The 23,804-nt window shown below is 44.8% G+C and overlaps 2 long non-coding RNA genes and 1 other non-coding gene across 3 annotated transcripts; 1 reads left to right on the forward strand and 2 right to left on the reverse strand.

Annotated features, from left to right (window-relative positions):
* Window positions 1-407: 407 nt before the first annotated feature.
* Window positions 408-4,933, reverse strand: LOC125507182 (uncharacterized). The gene is made up of 2 exons (XR_007282841.2): window positions 4,462-4,933; window positions 408-3,732 (listed from the first exon to the last, which is right to left on the reverse strand). It is a non-coding gene; the product is annotated as an uncharacterized LOC125507182 (long non-coding RNA).
* A 9,603-nt stretch (window positions 4,934-14,536) lies between these two features.
* LOC125532830 (uncharacterized) lies at window positions 14,537-16,670 on the reverse strand. Its single transcript, XR_015601547.1, has 3 exons — window positions 15,966-16,670; window positions 14,941-15,089; window positions 14,537-14,851 (listed from the first exon to the last, which is right to left on the reverse strand). It is a non-coding gene; the product is annotated as an uncharacterized LOC125532830 (transcript).
* Window positions 16,671-16,809: 139 nt separating this feature from the next.
* LOC147990886 (uncharacterized) lies at window positions 16,810-18,910 on the forward strand. The gene is made up of 2 exons (XR_015601546.1): window positions 16,810-18,210; window positions 18,312-18,910. It is a non-coding gene; the product is annotated as an uncharacterized LOC147990886 (long non-coding RNA).
* Window positions 18,911-23,804: the final 4,894 nt, after the last annotated feature.

The following is a 23,804-nucleotide window of genomic DNA, read 5'->3' on the forward strand; positions in this document are numbered from 1 at the left end:
ATTTTGGACCATCCACGACAGAAAATATGAACTTCGCACACACTTTCTTTGTCTTTAAGAAATGCTAGCTTATTTTGCTTTTAATTTTGAAATTTGTTGTTCTTTTTGTATACAACTTCATGAAGTAGAAGGGAAGCAGTAACAGAATGTTTGTGAGAGAGTGACTAGTTGGTGAAACCAACAATACATAATACTTTTTTATTGTAAAAAAAATAAAGAATACCTTTTTTATCATGTATTTCCAAATTGAACTTCACTAACAAAAAAATTTGGTCATTGTCTTTTTAGAGTTTTTCCATATACAGTTGGACTTATTGCTTTCTCAAAGTTGAACTTCATTAATTCTGATGTAATATAGGCAGCATGGTACTGGATATGCATTATTCATAATTGCAGACAAAAGTGTGGAATCAACGATCCATAGGAGGAACAACATTTTCATCACCTAATTCTGCTGAAGGTACATAGTAGAATTTGCAGTATCTGAACACACAAGATGATTTAGTCAGAGCATCTGATATGTAAATAACAGAAGCTGGTACATATGAAAAATGTAGAAGCGAGCTTATCCTTGGAAAAATTAGTAGATAATTACTAGTCAACTTCAGCGTGGTGGCGAGGTCCTTCCCTGGCAGTAGTCGAGAGTAGGCGGGAACTTCTACTGGATCTGGCGGGGTCCGGGGCAGCCGAATCCAGGACGTGACAACGGGATGAAGGAGCACGCCGAAGGGAGGGCGCCGCCGGGATCCGTGGAGGCTTGCGGCGGCCGCAGTGGGAACCAGCTAGGCGGGGGATCCAGGGCGGGCGCAGGCGGCAGCGGGTGATTTGGGGAGGCGCACGCGGCGGTGAGATTTCCGGCGAGGGTGCGCGTGGCGAAGGGTGGTTTGGGAAGGCCGCGTCGGGCCGGGGAGGGGGTTGGTCGGCGGCGGGTGGCGCGCTGGGGCCGGCGGCAGGAGGTGCGCGGGAGGATGGGGCAGAGGTGGTGCGGGAGGTGGGGTGGTTGGGAAGGTCATGACGCAGGGATTGGGCCAGTCGGAGGAGTTTGATGGACCGGCCAGGTTTTCTGTTATGCGTTTTCGGGAATTCGGGAACGTCCAGTCGGGCCTTTATAGGGCCGTTGTGATCATAATAACTACTCTAATTATATATATATATATATACACACACACACTTTATTCGTCATTCAGGATGAGGAATTCTTATTCCTCACCCCCAGCCCACCTCCACGCCCAGAACACCTGCGGTAAGATTACTATATGAGGAAACGGAGCGAGGTAATCTTACAGCATGCATGCTGTGAGAAACTATTATTGTGTCGCCGTAAGAAACAAAGCTTATGAAGTAAATTTACCTCGCGCATGTTAAAAGTTATGGCGCTTCCTAAACCTGTGTACCAGAACCACTACCGTAAGAAACAATAGGCTCACAAAGTAAATTTACCTCACGCATCAAACTACCTCTATGTGCACTAGCTGCATCACATGACACTCAGTTTCTTTGAAAAGATCTTTTCTGCTTCGAGAGAAACAACAAGATACTGATGCATACAATTTTTCTCTCCTTTTTGCTGTACATTTTTATCAAGATAAATCCATGAGGCACCATGGATTTGATGTAGTGGAAATCAGTTGGAATTATTTTGGAAGTACCATGTCTGGAAATGCTTCCTTGATTATAGATAATACTTTTATTTGAAGGGTGACTTTCCGACGGTAAGAATGTCCCCAAAACTCACATTCCTAAGAAAGACTAATTGTTATCATATAAACACACCATCACATTTTAATCTGGGGAGTAGTGTTATCTTGAAGGGCCTGGGGATGAACTTTATTTAAACAGGGAAAACTCTAGGTATCAGCTCTAGGAAAATAAAGCTAGAATTACAGGGTCAGCTCTCAAGGAAACAGAACTGGAATCTATACATGGACTAAGATAACCCGCTGATTACACAGCCCACCAGGGAGAACTCTATACACTCCCAACAGGGAGAAAACAGGAGGAACATGATTCAGAAAGAAGACAAGCAGCCTGCACCTCTCCAAGATTGAAACTCATCAATGATACCCTCAAACACCGTGTCAGCATAATTCTACAATGTCAAATATCCTGATATTTCATTCTTTCCAAAAAAATATTAACATCAGCCTACAGTTATCAGGAAACTTATATAGTGAACTACCTACAGTGTAAATAAAACTATTAGTACAAAGCAAGGGTACAATTATTCTACCATCTATACACACTCCAAAGTACACACGAATGCAGCTACTTTTATTTCTTTTTCTAAGTAGGCGATTAGGTGTGCAGAACGATGCATCGCACAACATTTATCAAAAATATGTTTCTTTTCAGAGCCCTTGCAGAAACCCAAATTATGAATGCTTTGAACAAAAATAATAGCAGGTGCTTCCACAGAATAGCAGAATAGTACCCCACACTGAAATAGGGTATAAACTATTTGTTCGCTAGCATGTACCACTATCTATACTAGTTTAGATGGTAGAAAATGAGTAGATAGTTCGCCTCTTTCTAAATAATTTTATTTCCAGACCAACACTTCAATTTGTTGCAGACGAACAGTTTTGATCTAAAAACACAAAGCATGCTAGGAGCACACTATATAGGGTGTGATGTATCCAGGGAAGGTGGCAACAACTGGAAATAAATTGGACCATGTGGTAAGATAGAAGCTTAGTGAATCATTACTGTCGTAATAAAGGTGCTACATAATTCTCATATATAGGTCAGAATGTTACTGAAAAGATAGTAGAGTACTTACAACTACAAGGCACGTAGATTTAAAGAAAATATAAGAGATTTGACTGAACCAAGGACAAATCTTCTCCCATGAGATTGATTTGATAAATTACTGAAACTGGAATTATCTTAGAGGGTTCAATCAAATACTAGAAGAACTGATGATAGAGAGATTAATCCCATAAGGCCTAAATGCACATGGAAAGAAGTATGCTTTCTCAAAATTATCTACATCCAGACCATGGTTATCAAAACATTGCAGCTTGTAGTCCAGACTGCAATATAGCAAATTCAATCTGCATACCCTCCTAGAACTAATTATTACATGTACAACTTGCCAGAATAGAGTTTAGGTATCTAGGATCAGCAATCAAGGTTCTGAAGATGTTCGACATCTGGTCAAAGTCTGACTGGTTGACTCTATGCCTTTGAGAGCTGTTGAACAGAAACATCGGGTGGAAGATTTGCCTACGGAAGTTACATGTAGCAAATCAAATAGGAACAATACATTATTCCTGGGATAAACTCACGGAAAGAATTTGGAACCAAAATCCAATTTCTTTTGCTCGCTAATTTTGGTCTACACAAGAGAACAATCAAAACCAATCTACTGTATTTTTTTCTATTTTTCTTTATGAGGCCTTTGTTGGCATGTCTACATGAACCAACAAGAAGCACATCTCAAACCGGGCTGCAAGTGCTTGATTGCTAAATAAATGTTAAGCACGATTCAAGAACAAAATCACCTTTTTCATTGCTCTAAACCTCTAGTTGCCTGCCCAGTCCGCCACACTGTTATTGGCGAGTCACCTCTTCTTTGTCTGCCCGTTATTGGTTGATTTCGGGGCCACGATGTGGTTCCAGCCACCTACAGTAGCCTCTGTCCACAATCTGCGAGATGTCGCTCACCCGCGGTCGACGTTCTTCCTTCTCTTTTGCTGGTGCATTTGGAAGCATCGCACCGACATTGTGTTCCTAAGAAAATGGAGAGTCTTAATGGAGTTACAGAGTCTTAAATGCAAGAATGAAAACACATGTAAGCTTATACAGTAAAGTCTAAATAACATCTTTCGACAAAAGAGGCTCAAGCCTTGTGTCATAAGAAGCAAAGATAGTTCACTGGGTACCGGTTCTTAAAGGAACTCCTGAAGATAACATACAAAGTGCAACCGAAGCTGCAAAAATCCCCACGTAGCAAAACACACCTAATAACCTAGGGAAGACACCCAACACACGCACCAAGTAACAATGATCAAATAGAAAAGTAGTTATAGGAACCTAAGAAAGAAAAGGAAACATCGCATCAGAACTCCTAGATATTGCAATGATCTCAAGAGGAAAATTGAACGGCATGTTTTTTCAATTGACTAGAAAGAATTAGAATTATGTGAAGTTATGTCCAACCTCCAGAACAGAGTCACTTCTCAAAATAACAAGTTATAATGATTGAGAGAAAACACTGCTGAACTACAATTACAGATAAACAAAGAGGAGGAGAGTTCATCAAAGCACTCAGGAGCTTTACGCAAACCTATTCCGGCAGATTGTTCTGCCTCCTTTTTTTAGCGAACCAGAGAATAATCCTTAGGCCAAACTAGCGATTTGGGAAGAGAAAGCAATTTAGGAAGAGCATAGCAAAGTGAAACGTAGGTGGAAGTAGATTGGAAATTTGCAACTGATAGAGTCAGATCTGGGGTTGCTCACCTCAACCCGTGCACTCACACCCAACCAAAATTCAATCCAAATGGCAAGCAACGCCTTCACGTAGCAGCACAAGCACGGGCACGCACTTGAGCGCCGCTACAATCACTCGCCATAGCTCCGCCGCGACGACCACGCATGACGCCGCCCAAGACCTAGGCAGACGCCGCACACCACGCCGCGCCAACTGCCCAGCGACCACCACAACATCGAGACCACGCCGCCGAGTAGCGCGCCGCCCCGGCAGCCAGCCAACCGATGGCTTCACTCAGATCCAAATCGCCGAGCACCACGCTGCCGTCTCTTGCGTGCTGGTCACCGCCGATACTCACAAACCGTTCGGAGGCGCGGCTCTCTTTTTTTCAGAAAAAGGATGGGCAAGGGGGTATATTCGAGTCAATGCATAAACGTAAAATTACTTGCATCCCGTTGCAATTTTACAACCTGGAACCGGCTGGCCTTTTTTTCCCAAACGTAAAACCATGGACTGGTAGGACGACGAGCGACCAGGGTGAAGAATAAGTAATTCTTCACCCTCGGTCTTAAATAGACTTTCTATATATGGAAAATGCATTCTACCACCGGGTGTAGCTACACCCATGTCTCTTATACTCCAATGTGGTAGTGTATACTCTATTTTATTATTTTTAGTATATTCATATACTATGTTTAATATACTTCAAAGTGAGTCATATGAAAAAAATTGCAAGTGAGCCTATAGTTTTATTGTATTTATGAAATACGTACATATTTGTACACAAAAATGGAGTATGCACAACATATGATACATACTATCAAAAAAGTAGTATATTGTGACGCCCCCGATTCAATCATACACTAATCATACACGCAAACGTGTACGATCAAGATCAAAGATATCACAACACAATTCTAACAATAAAATAAGTCATACAAGCATCATATTACAAGCCAGGGGCCTCGATGGCTCGAATACAAGAGCTCGATCATAGACGAGTCAGCAGAAGCAACAATATTTGAGTACAAACATAAGTTAAACAAGTTTGCCTTAAGAAGGCTAGCACAAACTGGGATACAGATTGAAAGAGGCGCAGGCCTCCTGCCTGGGATCCTTCTAAACTACTCACGGTCGTCGTCAGCGGGCTACACGTAGTAGTAGGCACCTCCCGAGTAGTAGTAGTCGTCATCGACAGTGGCGTCTGGCTCCTGGGCTCCAATGTCTGTTCGCAGCAATCGGGTATAGAAAGGGGGAAAAGAGGGAGCAAAGCAACCGTGAGTACTCATCCAAAGTACTCGCAAGTAAGGAGCTACACTAGATATGTATGCATTGGTATCAAATGGAATAAGGCTATCATATGTGGACTGAACTGCAGAATGCCGGAATAAGAGGGGGATAGCTAGTCCTGTCGAAGACTACGCTTGTGGTAACCTCCATCTTGCAGTAGGAGAAGAGAGTAGATGGTAAGTTCACCAAGTAGCATCGTATAGCAATATCCTAACCGATGATCCTCCCCTCGTCGCCCTGTGAAAGAGCGACCACCGGTTGTATCTGGCACTTGGAAGGGTGTGTTTTATTAAGTATCTGGTTCTAGTTGTCATAAGGTCAAGGTACAACTCCGGGTCGTCCTTTTATCGAGGGACACGGCTATTCGAATAGATCAACTTCCCTGCAGGGGTGCACCACATTTCCCAACACGCTCGATCCCCTTTGTCCGGACACACTTTTCTGGGTCATGCCCGGCCTCGGAAGATCAACACGTCGCAGCCCTACCTAGGCACAACAGAGAGGTCAGCACGCCGGTCTAAATCCTAAGCGCGCAGGGGTCTGGGCCCATCGCCCATTGCACACCTGCACGTTGCGTACGCGGCCGGTGAGCAGACCTAGCAACCTCATTACAAAGGAAGTTGCATTACGCGGTCCAACTCGGCGCGTGCCGCTCAGTCGCTGACGTCACGAAGACTTCGGCTGATACCACGACGTCGAGTGCCCATAACTGTCCCCGCGTAGATGGTTAGTGCGTATAGGCCAGTGGTCAGACTTAGATCAAATACCAAGATCTCGTTAAACATGTTATCTTGAAATAACCGCGAACGCCGACCAGGGCCAGGCCCACCTCTCTACTAGGTGGTCTCAACATGCCCTGTCGCTCCGCCACAAAGTAACAGTCGGGGGCCGTCGGGAACCCAGGCCCACCACTACGAGGGTGGAACCACCTGCCCCTTCAGCCCCCATCTCCGAACAGTATCACAGGTAATGTAACAGTGTAAAGTATATAGTATATGCCCGTGATCACCTCCCGAAGTGATCACGGCCCAGTAGTATAGCATGGCAGACGGACAAGAGTGTAGGTCCACTAATGGAACACTAGCATCCTATACTAAGCAGTAGGATAGCAGGTAAAGGTAACAACAGTAGTACCAAGGACAGGCTATGCAGCAGTATAGGATTAACTGAAAGCAGTAACATGCTACACTACTCTAATGCAAGCAGTATAGAAAAGAATAGGCGATATCTGGTGATCAGGGGGGGGCTTGCCTGGTTGCTCTGGCAAGGAGGGGTCGTCTTCGATGTAGTCGAACACATGGACATCGGCAGTGGTCTCGGAGTCTATCGAAAAGGAGTAACGGAGTGGGAACACAATAAATAACAGATCAATCAAATGTAACACAAAGCAAGACGTGGCAATACGTTGAGCTAGGGGTGGCCTAACGTAGGGATAGGCGATTCCGGCGAAGGGGGGAAACATCCGGGAAAGTATTCCCGGTGTTTCGCATTCTCGGGCAGATGAACCGGAGGAAGAAAGTTGCGTGTTCGCTATGCTAGGGATGTGTGGCTGATAAACGGACTGTGTATTCGGATTCGTCTCATCGTTCTGAGCAACTTTCATGTACAAAGTATTTTCATCCGACTTACGGATTATTTTATATTAATTTTCAAATTTTATTGAATTTCTAGGGTTATTTAATTTCGAAATAATAACAGAATACTTTTGTCACCCAGCTCTAGTCTAGACAGAGTGCATGACAGGTGGGGTCCAGGGGGGTCCAATCAACTGTTGACCAGTCAACAATTGACTGGTCAACTGGGTCATGGGTCCTTTTACCGAGGGACACGACTATTCGAATAGATCAACTTCCCTGCAGGGGTGCACCACATTTCCCAACACGCTCGATCCCCTTTATCCGGACACACTTTTCTGGGTCATGCCCGGCCTCGGAAGATCAACACGTCGCAGCCCTACCTAGGCACAACAGAGAGGTCAGCACGCCGGTCTAAATCCTAAGCGCGCAGGGGTCTGGGCCCATCGCCCATTGCACACCTGCACGTTGCGTACGCGGCCGGTGAGCAGACCTAGCAACCTCCATTACAAAGGAAGTTGCGTTACGCGGTCTGACCTGGCGCATGCCGCTCAGTCGCTGACGGCACGAAAGCTTCGGCTGATACCACGACGTCGAGTGCCCATAACTGTACCCGCGTAGATGGTTAGTGTGTATAGGCCAGTGGCCAGACTCAGATCAAATACCAAGATCTCGTTAAACGTGTTATCTTGAAATAACCGCGAACGCCGACCAGGGCCAGGCCCACCTCTCTACTAGGTGGTCTCAACATGCCCTGTCGCTCCGCCACAAAGTAACAGTCGGGGGCCGTCGGGAACCCAGGCCCACCACTACGAGGGTGGAACCACCTGCCCCTTCAGCCCCCATCTCCGAACAGTATCACAGGTAATGTAACAGTGTAAAGTATATAGTATATGCCCGTGATCACCTCCCGAAGTGATCACGGCCCAGTAGTATAGCATGGCAGACGGACAAGAGTGTAGGTCCACTAATGGAACACTAGCATCCTATACTAAGCAGTAGGATAGCAGGTAAAGGTAACAACATTAGTACCAAGGACAGGCTATGCAGCAGTATAGGATTAACTGAAAGCAGTAACATGCTACACTACTCTAATGCAAGTAGTATAGAAAAGAATAGGTGATATCTGGTGATCAAGGGGGGGGGGGCTTGCCTGGTTGCTCTGGCAAGGAGGGCTCATCTTCGATGTAGTCGAACACACGGACATCGGCAGCGGTCTCGGAGTCTATCGGAAAGGAGTAACGGAGGGGGAACACAATAAATAACAGATCAATCAAATGTAACACAAAGCAAGACGTGGCAATACGTTGAGCTAGGGGTGGCCTAACGTAGGGATAGGCGATTCCGGCGAAGGGGGAAACATCCGGGAAAGTATTCCCGGTGTTTCGCGTTCTTGGGCAGATGAACCGGAGGGAGAAAGTTGCGTGTTCGCTATGCTAGGGATGTGTGACTGATAAACAGACTGCGTATTTGGATTCGTCTCGTCGTTCTGAGCAACTTTCATGTACAAAGTATTTTCATCCGACTTACAGATTATTTTATATTAATTTTCAAATTTTATTGAATTTCTAGGGTTATTTAATTTCGAAATAATAACAGAATACTTTTGTCACCCAGCTCTAGTCTAGACAGAGTGCATGACAGGTGGGGTCCAAGAGGGTTCAATCAACTGTTGACTGGTCAATAGTTGACTGGTCAACTGGGTCATGGTCCTAGATGTCATTAACACAGACTTTTAATTAGGCTTAAGATATAAGATAGGCCCACCTCATATAAACTGCATCTAAACCAAATCAGTCAAATTAGTTAATTTAAAGGGATTAGTACTAATGGAGATTAGCTCCTAATCTCAACAGGGGGCCGGCCCAGGTCGTAGTGGCCTAGGAGGCCACACACACGAACACACACGACACACACCTACATCACACGGACGCACAAGCACTCGACCATGGCCACAACCACAGCCGAGGTGAGCGCCGTATAGCCTCGGCGAACGCTGGCTTGCACCAGCGGTAGTGGGCGCTAGTAGGTGGCGGCAGCAGCAGGTAGCGACCGCAACATCATAGTAGCGACGCCGCAAGCAACAGGCCATGACACAGGTGCGCACGCACACACTATGCAGGGACGTCGGCGGCTGACGCCAACAGCCCCAGCCGCATGCAGCAGCGCGACACTAGGGAGGTGGGCGTGCTCGCACACCTGGGTCGCGGCAGCGCGCGGTGCGGGCGCAGGCGAAGCGGCAGCATGCGGTGTAGGCAGCGTCGCAGCACGCAGCGGCAGTAGCCGAAGCGCAGGCGGCAGCGAGCGGCGAGCGGGGCAGCGGAGCGATAATAAGCAACAGCAGGAGCGTGGTAGGGTAGAGGCAAGAAGCAGAGCAGCAGAGCACCTGAAGGAGCAGCAAGCACGCGTACGCGAACACTGAGTTTCGGCCATGGCGGCCGTCGGCTTGTACATGCGGCTATGGTAACGAATCGAGACCGGGGTGATGGGGATTCGGGGGAGGAGCTCACCGCGAACTCGATGACGAGGTCGAGGAAGCCGGAGACGGACCGGAGCGGCGGCAATCGACGATGAATGATGATGATGTACACGACGGAAAAAAGCTTCATGGCGAGTGTACGATGCGGTCCTGCCCGATTTGATACCCGAGATGGACGAAGTCGACGATGGTGGTCATTCTGGACATCTTCTCAGGCGACTGGGAGCATGTTGGCCGCGGTGACGATGATGGCCGTGACGAGCATGGCTCGGGCGAGATCTAAATTGAGAAAGACAGAGAAGGAGGGGAAGAATGGGGATTAGGGTTTGTCTACAGCGACGGGGGGCTCTTATCCTTCTCGGGGTGTCATGGATGCTCGACACGAGCTAATCGGGCGCGTGGACGGGCGTGCGTGAGCCACGCCATGTCACTGCCTCCTCCTCCTGTAGCGTGAGGAAGGAGAAAAGGCTGGTGGTGGGCTTGGGTTTCGGTGTGTGTTGGGAGGGGGGGGGGGTTAAGTAGGGGACAGCGGGCCAGGCGGTTGGCCAGCTAGCTGGGCCGGGTGTTCCAGGGGGTTTTTCCTTTTTTTTGGTTTTTGTTTATTTCCCTTTTTCTTTTTTTCTACTGTAACTATTGTTTTGTATTTAGTTTAGGTACTAAATGATTTTAGTTAAATGTGCAAAGTATCACATAAATTCTAGACAGTATTTTGGGCTAGTCCAACAAGTTGCAACTATTTTTGAATATTTTACCTATTTATTTAAATCACATTATTTCAATAAAAAGCTTATGGGTCAGTTTCAAAAATCTTTAGGGGCACTTATATATTTTGGAAAATGTTAACTCTTACATTAAAATTAGCTAGTAAATATTTTCAACCCAACCTACATTTTTATTTTACCTTTTTAAAATTTTAATTATTTGACTTTACTTTAAATTTGAATTTGAATCGGGTTAGGATCAAAGTGAGGTTTAGAAAAATTAAATATGATGACATGGCACCATTAGTGTGTGATTACTGTATATTGACTACCGGAGTGTTACATATATATACTACCTAAACATTCTTATATACTACATACTACGCGTACATACTCTCCGATATGATATATAGTACCTAGAACGTGTGAAACAAAAGTGGGAGTAACTACACCCGGTAGTATATATATACATAAACACTATTCTGATCACGGGATCAGATTAATATTCTGATCACAACCTGACCTGCCCCGCTAGTAGTACGTTGAACTTACCTGTGAACTAGGTTGAACTTCTGCCAAAATTGCCCAAATGGGGCTTGCGATATACCGTTGGAAAGCTATGGACCCCAATATCATGACCCAACTTAAATTTTTGGCGAAATATAAGCGGTTTAAGAGCAGTTTTGAAAACCGTTTTTTCTTCACAAAAAAAACGTGAATCGTATTTTCGATCGCATTTCTAAACCGTTTATCGGAACGAGGCATATAATATGGCGTTGGAAAGCTGCTGCAAAACCGCTCCTTCCACATGTTGAAAGTTTTCTCTAATTCTCTATGGTTAAAGAGTAATTTGAAAAAACGTAAAATTTTGTAAACCGAACAGCTGAGTTCGTTTTTTTGATGTCATTTCTAAATGGCTAATCCAATGGAGGCATATGATATGGCGTTGGAAAGCTTATGAAAATGCGCTACTTTTTCATCTTGAAAGTTTGTTTCTAATTTTGAATGGTTTAAGAGTAATTTAGAAAATGGTCCAAGTCCTACCAAGTTCGTATTTTCGAGCTAATTTTTTAACTGTGTGTCCGAATGCAGCAAATGATATGGCGTTGTGGTCAGAATATTATTCTGATCCCGTGATCAGAATAGTGTTTATGTATATATATACATAAACAACCTGACCTGCCCCGCTAGTAGTACGTTGAACTTCCCTGTGAACTAGGTTGAACTTCCGCCAACATTTCCCAAATGGGGCTTTCCATATACGTGGGAAAGCTATGGACACCAATATCATGACCCAACTTAAATTTTTGGCAAAATATAAGCAGTTTAAGAGCAATTTTGAAAACCGTTTTCTCTTTGCACAAAAAACGTGAATCGTATTTTCGATCGCATTTCTAACTCGTTTATCGGAATGAGGCATATAATATGGAGTTGGAAAGCTGCTGCAAAACCGCTCCTTCCATATGTTGAAAGTTTTCTTTAATTCCCTATGGTTAAAGAGTAATTTGAAAAAACATAAAATTTCGTAAACCGAACAGCTGAGTTCGTTTTTTCCATGTCATTTCTAAACAGCTAATCCAATGGAGGCATATGATATGGCATTGGAAAGCTTATGAAAATGCGCTACTTTTTCATGTTGAAAGTTTTTTCTAATTTTGAATGGTTTAAGAGTAATTTAGAAAATGGTCCAAGTCCTACCGAGTTCGTATTTTCGAGCTAATTTTTTAACCGTGCGTCCGAATGCAGCAAATGATATGGCGTTGGAAAGCTTGAACAAATGCGAAACTTTTTGGTATGTATTGTTTCTTCCAATTCTTTACTGTTTTAAGTCAGTTTCGAAAATGGCGAAACACGTATTTTCGCCATAATTTCTACAAACTTTATCAGAATTGGGCAAATAATATACCGTTGAAAAGCTACGGAAAACGCGAAACCTTTTCATGTTGATGGTTTTCTCTGATTCTTAGCCGTTTTTAAGTAATTTCGAAAACGGCGGGATCATTCGTTCTGCCTCTATCGCAAAACAAATTCTTTGAAAATGCACCGTGTGAAGAACCTGAACTTCTCAGCATATCTACCTGAACTTCACTCTGTTTTCGACGTGCTTTTTTTTGCTCACAGATCTCCATCCACTCCCCGGAATTCAATGACTGATATACCGATGGAAAGCTGCTGTAAACACGCAACTTTCTCGTGTTGATTATTTTCTCATACTCGCGATGGTTTTAAAAGTTTTTCATCTGAAATTCATTCAGTGTAGTAGTTGAACTTCCTGCTATTTTCACGTTGAACTTCTATGACGTATTTTCCTTTGTAATTTCCTCATACATTCGTCAATGTCACACAAATGATATTCCTTTTGCACAAACCTCTCTCACAATGATTTTTTTAACTTTCTCCGACCGATGACTTGAACTTACACAAATGATATTTCTACCATTTTGAAGTAAATTAGAAAATGACGAGATCATGATTTTTGCCTTCATCGCGAATGGAAAAGCACTACGTGAAGTAGTTGAACTTCTCGGGCATGTCTGTTTGAACTTCGCACTATTTTTGACGTGTTGTTTTTTGACATGCTCTTTTTTGCACTGCGTGAAATAGTTGAACTTCTAGGACATGCCTGTTTGAACTTCCCTCTATTTTTAACGTGCTGTTTTTGATGTGCTATTTCTTGCACTGCGTGAAGTAGTTGAACTTCTAGGACATGTATGTTTGAGCTTCACTCTATTTCACTTTATTGTATTTTTCTTATATGAAATACACACCATGTAGTACGTGAACTTCCAGTTGTTATCACTTTGAACTTCTCTCTAGTTTGAGAGAATTATTTTAAAACACCAAAACAACATATTTTGTATGTGTTTTTGGACATCTAAATACATGGTGAACCTCTTTCAGAAGAATTTTTGAGCTTTCTCGGGCCGAGCAGTTGAACTTCTAGCAACAAAACTTTTAGCCTTTACTTTTTCATTCTTTTTTTAATACAAAATGCACACCGTGTAGTACGTGAACTTCTGGCATTTATCAATCTGGACTTCTCTCGGTTATGTGAAATTTTCTGAGTTTTTTATAGACATTGAATCACTCTACCTTTTTTTATTTTGAACTTCATTGTGTATTTTTTAGAAATGTGAAAATTGGAGGTTTTTTAGAAACATCAAACTTCTTTGTTATTTGAAATTGAACTTATTGGTTTATTATGTAGAAATAGTGGAATATCCACTTCAAAGCGCCATGTTATCTTTTTGAACTTCTGTGTTATTTTTGTTTGAACTTCTTATGATATTCCCATTAGGAGATTTAGATTTTCCAATGTTAGACATCGAAATACCGCGTTATTTCATTTTGAACTTCTTGTTTCCGTTCTTTCTATAATAGGGAAAATCTAATTTTTTTGTAAACATCTAGCTCCAACTTTTTTTAATTTGGACTTCTTGGTTTTATTTCTTTTTATTAATGGGAAAGCCCTAGTTTTTTTAATAAACATTGAGCCGCTTCTTTTTTAAAATTTGAAATTCTAGATTTTTTAACAGAGAAAATCTCTTTTTTATATTTTTAGATGCTTTTTTTTATTAATTTGACCTTCTTGGATTTTTAATAAACATTGAACTTCTTCATATTTTATATTTGAACCTCTCGGTATTTTCTAGAAATGGGGAAATCCGTTTTTTTGTAATTTTTGAAATGATCAATTTTTAATTTGCACTTTTTGGTTACCTTTTTTCTATGATGAGGAAATTTTCTTGTATACTCACAACATTTTATTTGAACTCTCCAATTTATTAAATTTGAACTTCGAGGGTTAACATTTTCTACATGGCCTTTTTTTGTTAGTATATGATCATCAAAGTCTCCAATTTTTTTAGTTTGAACTTCTAGGTTTTTTTGACCTTCTTCGTTATTTAAATTTGAACTTCTGTGTTTTTTTAGAAACAGGGAAAACCCTTTTTTATTAAACTTTTTGAACTACTCTGTTTTTTAGTTTATTACAAACATGTGGGGGGGGGGGATGCATACAATACATTTCTTTTTCAGTTTTGAACGTACAAGGAAAAGCTGGAATCCAAAATATCTCCCTTTATCGCCGCATCAAATGTGAATCAATTAGAGAGACAACAACGTTGGCGCGCAAGAGAAATCAATACACGGAGAGAGAAGCAGCTGCCGCTTACAGGTGTGGTTAGAGCAACAGCAACACACACAAAGAGCGAGCTGGCCAGCATCTAGCAAGGTAAACATGATCTTTTCAAGGCACACATGAACCAAGCACACCATACTGGCACACGACCATAGTGACGGACAGCCGCAGTAGAACTTCATGGAACATCTCGGAAGATGACGTATAGATGTTGTGGGATTTCATGGAATGTCTCTGAAGCCATGCACAAATTTGACTGTCAAAACAATATTTATGCATAAAGTTGAATTGGAGCCATGAACAAACAATAGCTGGATTTTTACCTGTTCCCAGCAGCAGCAGGGGCAATTGGCGGGGTAAGACACATAGCTGCGCATAGAGAAAAGCAGAGGAAAGGAGGCGCACTGGGTCCTGTGGCGGCACGAAGCGAAGGTGCGTCACAATTTCCCAGGTAGCATCGTATCTGGCACGACTACCAGTAGACAAAGAAACAAATTGTATGAAATATGTACAGGTAGAACTAACAAAACTATTCATTTGTAGTACCAAAATGGGCTAAATATATGTTTGTACGTACAAGCTGTAGACAAACACTATTTTTTTGCAGAAATATTAGTTAGCTGATACACACAGGAGGCACTGCAACATATGTATCCTTTCTTTTGAAGTAAACATGAAGTGCAGCTAGCCCATCTGCAGCAAGTCGAGGTTCAGCTATAGGTAGCAGTATCCTAGTCGTTGAGTTTATCTGAACCCACGGTTGCGGTCATAACTGAACCTTTTTAAACAATTATACTTGGACGTCTCAAGATAAACAAGGTGAACTTCGATCAGATGTAGTCACGCGTCGGGGATGAGCAAAAGGTTGGGATCTAGTTGGGGGTTAATTTCATTATTCCAGCAGCAGAGTGTTTCCATCAACTGCACACAGAAGAACGTTGCATCCAAGAGACATCCGGAGAGCTTGGAACTCTTCAGTTTCTGTTCACGGAACAACAGAGTCAAATTTTCAGCCGCATGACAGGGCAGAAAAAATTATGATGAAGGTCAACATCATCAGCTAAGAAGGTCATCTCTTGGTCTAAGGTGAAGGTGGTAAGGGGATGGACAGACATGCATCATGCACCTGACTTTTTCAACATCTGACCTTCATGATCGTCCCTGTGACAATGACTTTTCAGTTTTCTTCATAAAATGGAGCTCTTTTCCCCCTTTTCGATTCCAACTTCGAACTTTTGTTAAAATGTGTACATAATCATGAACGTCAACATCTCTAAATTGCAGCAGTAACAACCACTTGAGCTTCTGTGCAAAACTTCTTTGGACTACAACCTAGAAAAAAACATACCTTTTTGTTTGGGGTATATACACAAACAGCTTATGTGCACGGGGTAGCTCAATGCGGAGACTGCCAGGCGCGTGGGGCTGAATCAAAGGCGGCAACAGCATGGAGGAAGAGGGCAACAACATCATGGAGGAAGAGGGGGCGACAGTGATCCTAGGTTGTGCGTGGTGGCACTGCTCTGCACAGTGGCGCCAGAGCCGGGAGGCCGGCCGGGAGGAGGAAGGTGGTAGTGCGGGGTGGCGTGCGCAGCTCTCACGCCGGCGGTGGGAAAGGAGGAAGGCCACGACAACAGAGAAAGAAGGTCGTGGGGGCAGAGGAGGATGGATGCGCGTCGCCGTCGGTGGTCGAGGAGCAGGGGCGTAGTAGAAAGGATGAAGCACGAGGTGGCGGTGGCGGCGCAATTTGGGGAGTGAGCGGCGGTAGCGGTGTGACCGTGGAGTGCGGAGGCGGTTGTGGGGCGATCTGGGGAGGGCGGCGGTGGCGGCGTGACCCGGTGACGGTGGTGGCGGCCCGATTTGGGGAGAGCGGCGACGGCTGCTTCGGCCGATTCGGCCGGTTCGGCCGGTGTTCGGGACGGCATCGGGGAAGAAGCTAGGGGAGGCGGGGGAGGCAGGCTGGATCGGGCATGGCACGCGGGCGCCGGGGAAGAAGGCGGGGATGTGGGAGGACGATGGGGTTGGGTGGTTTTTTTTTCTTTTGCACCGGTTCGAAAACAACCAATCGCTACCTATATAGAGGCAGCTGTGATCCAAATACCTATTATAAAGATTAGAATAGTGTTGTCCTATATATATATACACATATATATATAAAGTAGGTCTATTTTAATAATACCCTTAAGACCTTATTCTAATAACGCTACTGCCCTTATTCTGATAACACCTGATCCGAACACCCCGCGACCCGACGCGCGCTAGAACCCACTGAACTGCAAAAACCAAAAAAAAAACCTCCAACCCCACGCCCCACCCCACCTTCTTCCCCGGTCAAACCCCACCCACCTTCTCACCGACGCTCCACCTCCCGACCGCAAACCCAGGCCCCCGAGCCCAGCGCCACCACCCACAAGCCCCACCCCCACGAGCATGGTGCTCCGGCGGCGGACCCAGGCGTCCCCGGTCAAAACGCGCCTCCAATTTCCCGGCAGGCGCTGGATCCCGAGCGGTCGCGGCCCCCCTGTCGCCCCACTCCTCCTTCCGATGCCCCACATCCCCAGCCTTGCTTCAACGCCGCCGGCAAGCACGGCCGCCTCCATTCGACCCACGCTCCAGGCATCCCCTCCTCCTTCCGCCACCACCGCCCGCAATCACCTTCCACCGCGAAGCGCCGCTGCCTTCCAGCGCCCCCCCCCCCCCCCCCCCCCCCCTGCGTCAGATCCGTGAGGCCCCCGGCTGCCCCAGGGCGCCACCAACACGGATCCGGTGGGATCCACCACCATCTCTTCTCCGGCGGGCAGCGCGGCATCAGCCCGACGCTCATCAAATGGTGAGCTCCACGACGCGCTACCGCCCGGTCTTCTCCATGGCGTGGGATCCCCATCCCCCCGGCGAGCTGTCCTACTTTCCCTCCCCTCCGGCAAGATCTCCTGCATGCAGTTCGGGCTTCCACCGCGTGCAGCTCGGCCGCCAGACTTGAAGTGCGTCGGGTCGCGCGATGCGGTTCGGCGGTGCATGGCCGTGCATTTCGCGACCACCACGGCCCCCCTCACTCTACCTCAATAGCCGCGTCCTCAACCAGCGGTGCCCTCCCCTCGTCGTCGGCCACGGCGCCGCAGCCACCGGGCTCGAGCATCCTGTCATCCCCATCGATTGTTTTTTTTTGCCTTTTCAGATTCCACTTGGGCACATCGCTGCTATTCTGTTGGGGCGTCAGTACGGTGCGGCTGGATGTCGCGATCGTGCTTGCAGTCCGGTGGCACAAGGCTCGTGGTCGGATGTGCAATGCAGTGCAGTGCTATTCACCCTTCCGCAATGCAGTTCGCCGGCAGATGTGTTGACCCATCGAAGATCGACTGCACCCCCTCCCCCGACGGTGCCATGCAGTCCAGTACGTGGGTGCACGCAGCACGCCCCACCGGTGCCGTGCAGTCCAAAGTGTGGGTGCAAGCAGCACACCACCCATTCCCAAGCCCATCTCTCTCCCTCCCCGCACACGCGCCAAGTGCTCTCTATTTCTCACAAGTCGCTACAATGGCGGACCAGAAGCTCGCCAAGCTGCGCGAGGCCGTCGCCTGACTCGGCCAGATCAGGTCGATCGCTCGCTCCCTCCCATTGTTGCGTGTCTTTATCTGTATGTCTGTCTTGCTTGATGGATCGCCTGCTTAATTTCTTGGTGTTGTGTTGCGTGCAGCAACAAGGAGAAGTCCGGATTCATCAGCCTTGTCTCCCGCTACCTCATGTAATTTCTTTGTGCGCATCAGAGATGGTTCTGCTCCCGTTCATCATCCATGGTGTAGATGTTGTTACTGCAATCTCGCGACGGGTGGGTTATCTTCATCCTCTCCAGTGAGTTCTACAACGAGCAGCTGCTATCGCTCAATATCCTCCCCCACAAAGTAGTGCGGCAGGGCGGCGCTTGCAGTGTGACACTCCCGGACGAGCAGCGAACCCACTGAACCTATCGAGTAGATGAGACAATGAATCCCTGCAGAAAATGGAAGGTCCCATCCATCAGTTCTTGCATATTTTTCATACATGCGAGGTTCAGATGGCCCTGGAGTGCAGCTCGGATGGGCTGTGCGATGGCCATGGTGTGCTTTTTTTTTTTCTGTTGTCCCTGGTTGTGTTGTTTTGATTGGAGGAAATTTTATGTGTTTTGCACTGCTCTGAACGTGCATTCTTTCATGGACAGAATTGCAGTACAGTGCATAGTACGAAGGAGTTAACTTTGTAAAAAAATGTACAGAGGAGTTCACTTTCTATTATTTTTGGAGGATTTATTTTTGCAAATTTGTATGGACATCGATGTAGTTTATTAAGAAAACCTTGGCGGTGCACTTCACAAAACAAAAAAAGCGATGAAGTTCATGGTTGCTCTGATGCGTTACACATGCGATTTAGTTAAACTATATTTTGCAGGAGAAGATGAACACATGAAAAAATTGATGAAGCTCACTAACATTAACAATGTAGCTCACTAATATTGACCATGTAGTCTAGATGAATTTACAAAATAAAAATAAAAAGACAAAACAATTATGTAGCTCACTCCGACATAGGTTGTGGTTCACTTCCCTCGGCACCGCGATCCACTCTTTTTCATAATTTTTTTTGAAAAAAAGACAAGAAAAACTCGAGAAAAATTACGTCCGATAAAAGAAATCATGCAGCTCGCTTGCCCGTTCGATGCAGTGCGGTTTTCTTTCCGAAACAGTGCGGTCGGCCGTATGATGTTCATCTCGTAAGTGCAAAAAAATTGTTATGGAAGCGAAGAAAAGTAATGCGGTTCATTTCTTGGTAGTGTTGAGGTTCATTTACACCAGATGTGAAGTGCACTCTACTTTCTCGTCCTTGAAAAAATTACGTTTGAATAAAAGAAACCATGCAGTTCTCTTACCCGTATGATGCAGTGCGGCTTTTCATCCAAAGCAGTGCGGTTTTCAGTCGGATGAAGTACCCACGTTGATTTAGGTGTCGCGAAAAACAGAGTGTCCGCATTTCGGTAAAATCGAAATTCCTCTTAAACCGTAAAGAATTAGAGAGAGTGTTCTACATGAAAAAGTTATGGCTTGTCGATATCATTCCAATGGCGTATTGTTTGAATCATTCTGACCAGCGGTTTGTAAAAAAATCGCGAAAAACGGCCGTTGCCTCTCGTCATCAGCCGCACGATTTTCAAAATTAACTAAAAACCGTAAAAAAAAATCTCAAAACCATTTCTACGTATGAAAGTTGCGCCTTGTCCATAGCTTTCCAACGACATATTACACGCCTCGTTTCGACAAACGGTTAAAAAACTAGAGCGAAAACAGTACCGAAAATTTGAATTTTTTGAAAAACAGAATCCCGCGATTTAGTAAATTTGAAACTGCTCTTAAACCGTAACGAATTAGAGAAAGAAATAGATATCAAAAAGATGCGCCTTGACGATATCTATCCAACGGTGTATCATTTGCTTCATTCCGACAAGCGGTTTAGAAACAAAATGCGAAAAAACGCTCGCTGCCACTCGTTGTGGGCCGCACCATTTTTAAAACTGCTCTTAAACCGTGAGGAATGTCGAAAAGTGTTCAACATGGTGAAGTTGCGCCTAATCCGTAGCTTTCCAACGGTATATTACACGCCTCGTTCCGATAAACAGTTAAAAAATTAGAGCAAAAACAGTACCGAAAAAACACTACGCGCAGTTTTTTTTGACACAAAGTTCACTAGTTTGTGTAATGCAGTGCTCTTGTTAAAGAAAGTGTAGTGCTCTCGCATTGAGCATGCAGTACGTAAGTGTTATCAGAATAACTATTCTGATAATATTATCAGAATAGACGGGTTGTATATATATACACCCCAATAACGGCACATACAAAATATAGTAACATACTATGTAAAATTTAGTATTTTTTGTAAAAATGTAGTAAATTACAAACTTGGGTGATAAAAATATATTTTCCGAATTACTACATTTTGTACACCATTTTACTAGATTTTGTATATAACTTTACTAGGGGGTGTAGAATAAGTTATTCTACACTCACGCTTAGAATAGTGTTACCCTATATATATATATATATATATATATATATACAGCTGGTCTATTCTGCTAATATTAGCAGAATAACTATTCTGATAACACTTTTGCATTGCATGCTTAATGCGAGGGCACTGCACTTTCAATAGCAGGGGTACTGCAATACAGAGACTAGTGAACTTCGTGTCGGAAAAAACCGCATGCGGTGTTTTTTTATACCTTTTTCGTTCTATTTTTTCAACCGTTTATTGGAACGAGGTGTGTAATATACCGTTCAGAAGCTATCGATTAGGCGCAACTTTGCCATGTTGAACACTTTCCGAGATTCCTCACGGTTTAAGAGCAGTTTTGAAAATGGTGCGGCACATGATGAGTGGCAGAGAGCGTTTTTTCGCGTTTTTTTCTAGACCGCTCGTTGGAATGAAGCAAATGATAGACATTTGGAAAGATATCATCGAGGCGCATCTTTTTCATATCTATTATTTTCTCTAATTCGTTACGGTTTAAAAGCAATTTTAAATTTAGTAAAACGCGGAATTCTGTTTTTTCGATTTTTTTGTAATTTTCGTATAGTTTTCGCTCCAGTTTTTGAACCGTTTGTCGAAACGAGGCATGTGATACGCCGATGGAAAGCTACAGACGAGGCGCAAGTTTTATATGTTGAAATGATTTTGAGATTCCTTGCGGTTTTTAGTTAATTTTGAAAATCGTGTAGCTGGCGACAAGAGACAGCGACCATTTTTCGCGAAATTTTTACAAACCGCTAGTCGAAATGATTCAAATGTTACGCCGCTGGAAAGATACCGCCGACACACAAATCTTTCATGTAGAACACTCTCTCTAATTCCTTACGGTTTAAGAGCAGTTTTAAAAATACGAAAACACGGACACTCTGTTTTTCGCGACACCAAAATCGACAAGTGAACCGCATCAGACACATGGACACGCTGCTTCAGAATGAAAACCGCGCTGCATCGGACGGGCAAGTGAGCTACATGGTTCTTGTACTCTTTTTCTATTTTATTTTTATGAATGAGTTCTTTTTTTATGAATGAGAGTGGACCGCAGAGATGAGGCCAAGTGAACCACATCAAGAGGGAAAGTAAAACACAACACGAGTCTAAGTGAAACGTTGAACCATATCATTTTTTGCCATTTTTTAAACTTCTTTTATAAATGCATCCGAGCTGCATGGTGTGAGCTAGTGAGCTTCATCTTTTTTGGTCTTTATTATATTTCTTTTTATTTACCCTATTTTTTTGTTTTTTCTAATTTCCATTTGATTAACCTATTTGGACGAGGGAGGAGTGTAAACTACATGTTGTTTATTCGAAAAGAGCCAAAGCGTACTTCATGAATTGGGAAACATATTTTTATTATCAAAAGTGGACCGTGGAGTCCCTCGAAGTGCACTGCATTGTAGTTTTCTTTTTCTCCAGCTGTTTTGCCAAAGCGGGCAACTTTTGCAATTAACACAGTGAACTGCATCAGACAGAAAACCGCACTGCTTTAGACTAAAAACGCACTGCATTAAGCAGGCAATTGAAACATAACATTTTTTGTATGTCCCATTGGGCGTAAGTCAACCGCTAACTACCGAAAGTGAGCAGTAACACTCTCAAAAGTGAACGGCATAACTTTTTGTTGTCAATGGGAATTGGGTAGTGTTTGTGCGTGAGTGAACTCCTAGAGTTCAAAGTATACTCACTATATCAAGCGAACCCCCACGCATATAAAAAGTGCACTGCATTTTTACTTTACTTTTTAGCCATCATTTTTTATCAATACATTTTATTTCTTTCGTAATATGAACCTCAACAAGTTCTCTGAACTACGAGCATGGCCAGAGTAGACCGCATCACGCGGACTGCACAACTAATTGCAAAATTACAAGGGTGACGCACAAGTAAACTGCCCATACCAATAGAAATGTTGTTTTTTTTTCTATTTTTTCACTCATACGTCGGATGGAACGAACTTTATCTAAAAAAAGTGTACTTGTCCCGAAGGTTTCTTTTTATTTTTCTACAACTTCAGTTCAGTTCACTTACAATTAAAATAAACTTTCTTGAACCAAATAACGGAGCTTCTTTGCAAGCACATACGCACCACACCTTACAATATTTTACAATATGAAAAGGCATAAAATGGAGTGCTTTCATGTAGGCGCAACAGAGGCATCTGACAAAACCAGGGAGCTGCAAGCAATGCGTTGATGAGCTGCACTTGCACACCGCACACACAAGGGGAGCTGCACACGCACGCGCACACGAGCTGCACGCCACGAGTCACTGCGGCCATGAACTGCACATGGATCAAAGTGACCCGCATCTAGCTGGTGGAGGACGCCGCAAACTACACATGGAAGGCACATGGGGAGGGAGCGCAGCGGTTGCTGCAGTTTTGAGGACCGCCGTGTGCAGCAGACAGATGTTCCGCTGCAAACGCGATGGGACGCCGCGGGTGAGCACTGAACCTCATCACACATGTCCCCTAGCTGCACGACCACGTTCGTTGGACTGCAATGAGGCAGAGGCGGCCTTATTGAATGGCAGTAGTCGACCTGTTCTTGCATGATAGGGTCCTTCGCACTGCATCAACCCGGCAACCGAGCCACACACAAAAAATGTTTTGAGCCGCACCGCACGACGAGGTGCACTTCATCATGTATCCCCAGTGAACCACACTGGCACGGCAGCCACGTACAAAAGCCGGAGGCCAACGGCACAGGGGTGGCGAGGCGGTTCAGAGAAAGAGCAGCATAGGATGATACGAGGTCGGGAGGTTCGGCGGAGGCCAACGAGCAACAATCCATGGAGGGGAAGAAATAATCCACGAATGGGAGGGGGATTTGGGGCTCCATGGATCCAGGGCGGAGGAGGTGGGCGCTGTGCCATGTGCTCTTTTGGATCCGGGGCGAAGAAGGTTAGGAGGTATGGCAGCCGGATGGTTCTCGCCGTGGCGTCGACGCGTCGCAGGAGAACGCGGCTTGCCGGATCTGAAGGCAGGGGCCCGTCGCAGGAGGATGGCAGCGGCGTGTCGCAAGAGGATGTGGCTTGCCGGATCCGAAGGCAGGGGCCCGTCGTAGGAGGGCGGCGGCGGTGCATCGCATGAGTACGCGGCTTGCCGGATCCAAAGGCAGGGGGTGCCTCACAAGAGGGC

The sequence above is a fragment of the Triticum urartu genome, chromosome 1A, assembly GCF_056163025.1.
Source record: "Triticum urartu cultivar PI428250 chromosome 1A, HENAU_Tu73, whole genome shotgun sequence".
Lineage (NCBI taxonomy): Eukaryota > Viridiplantae > Streptophyta > Magnoliopsida > Poales > Poaceae > Triticum > Triticum urartu.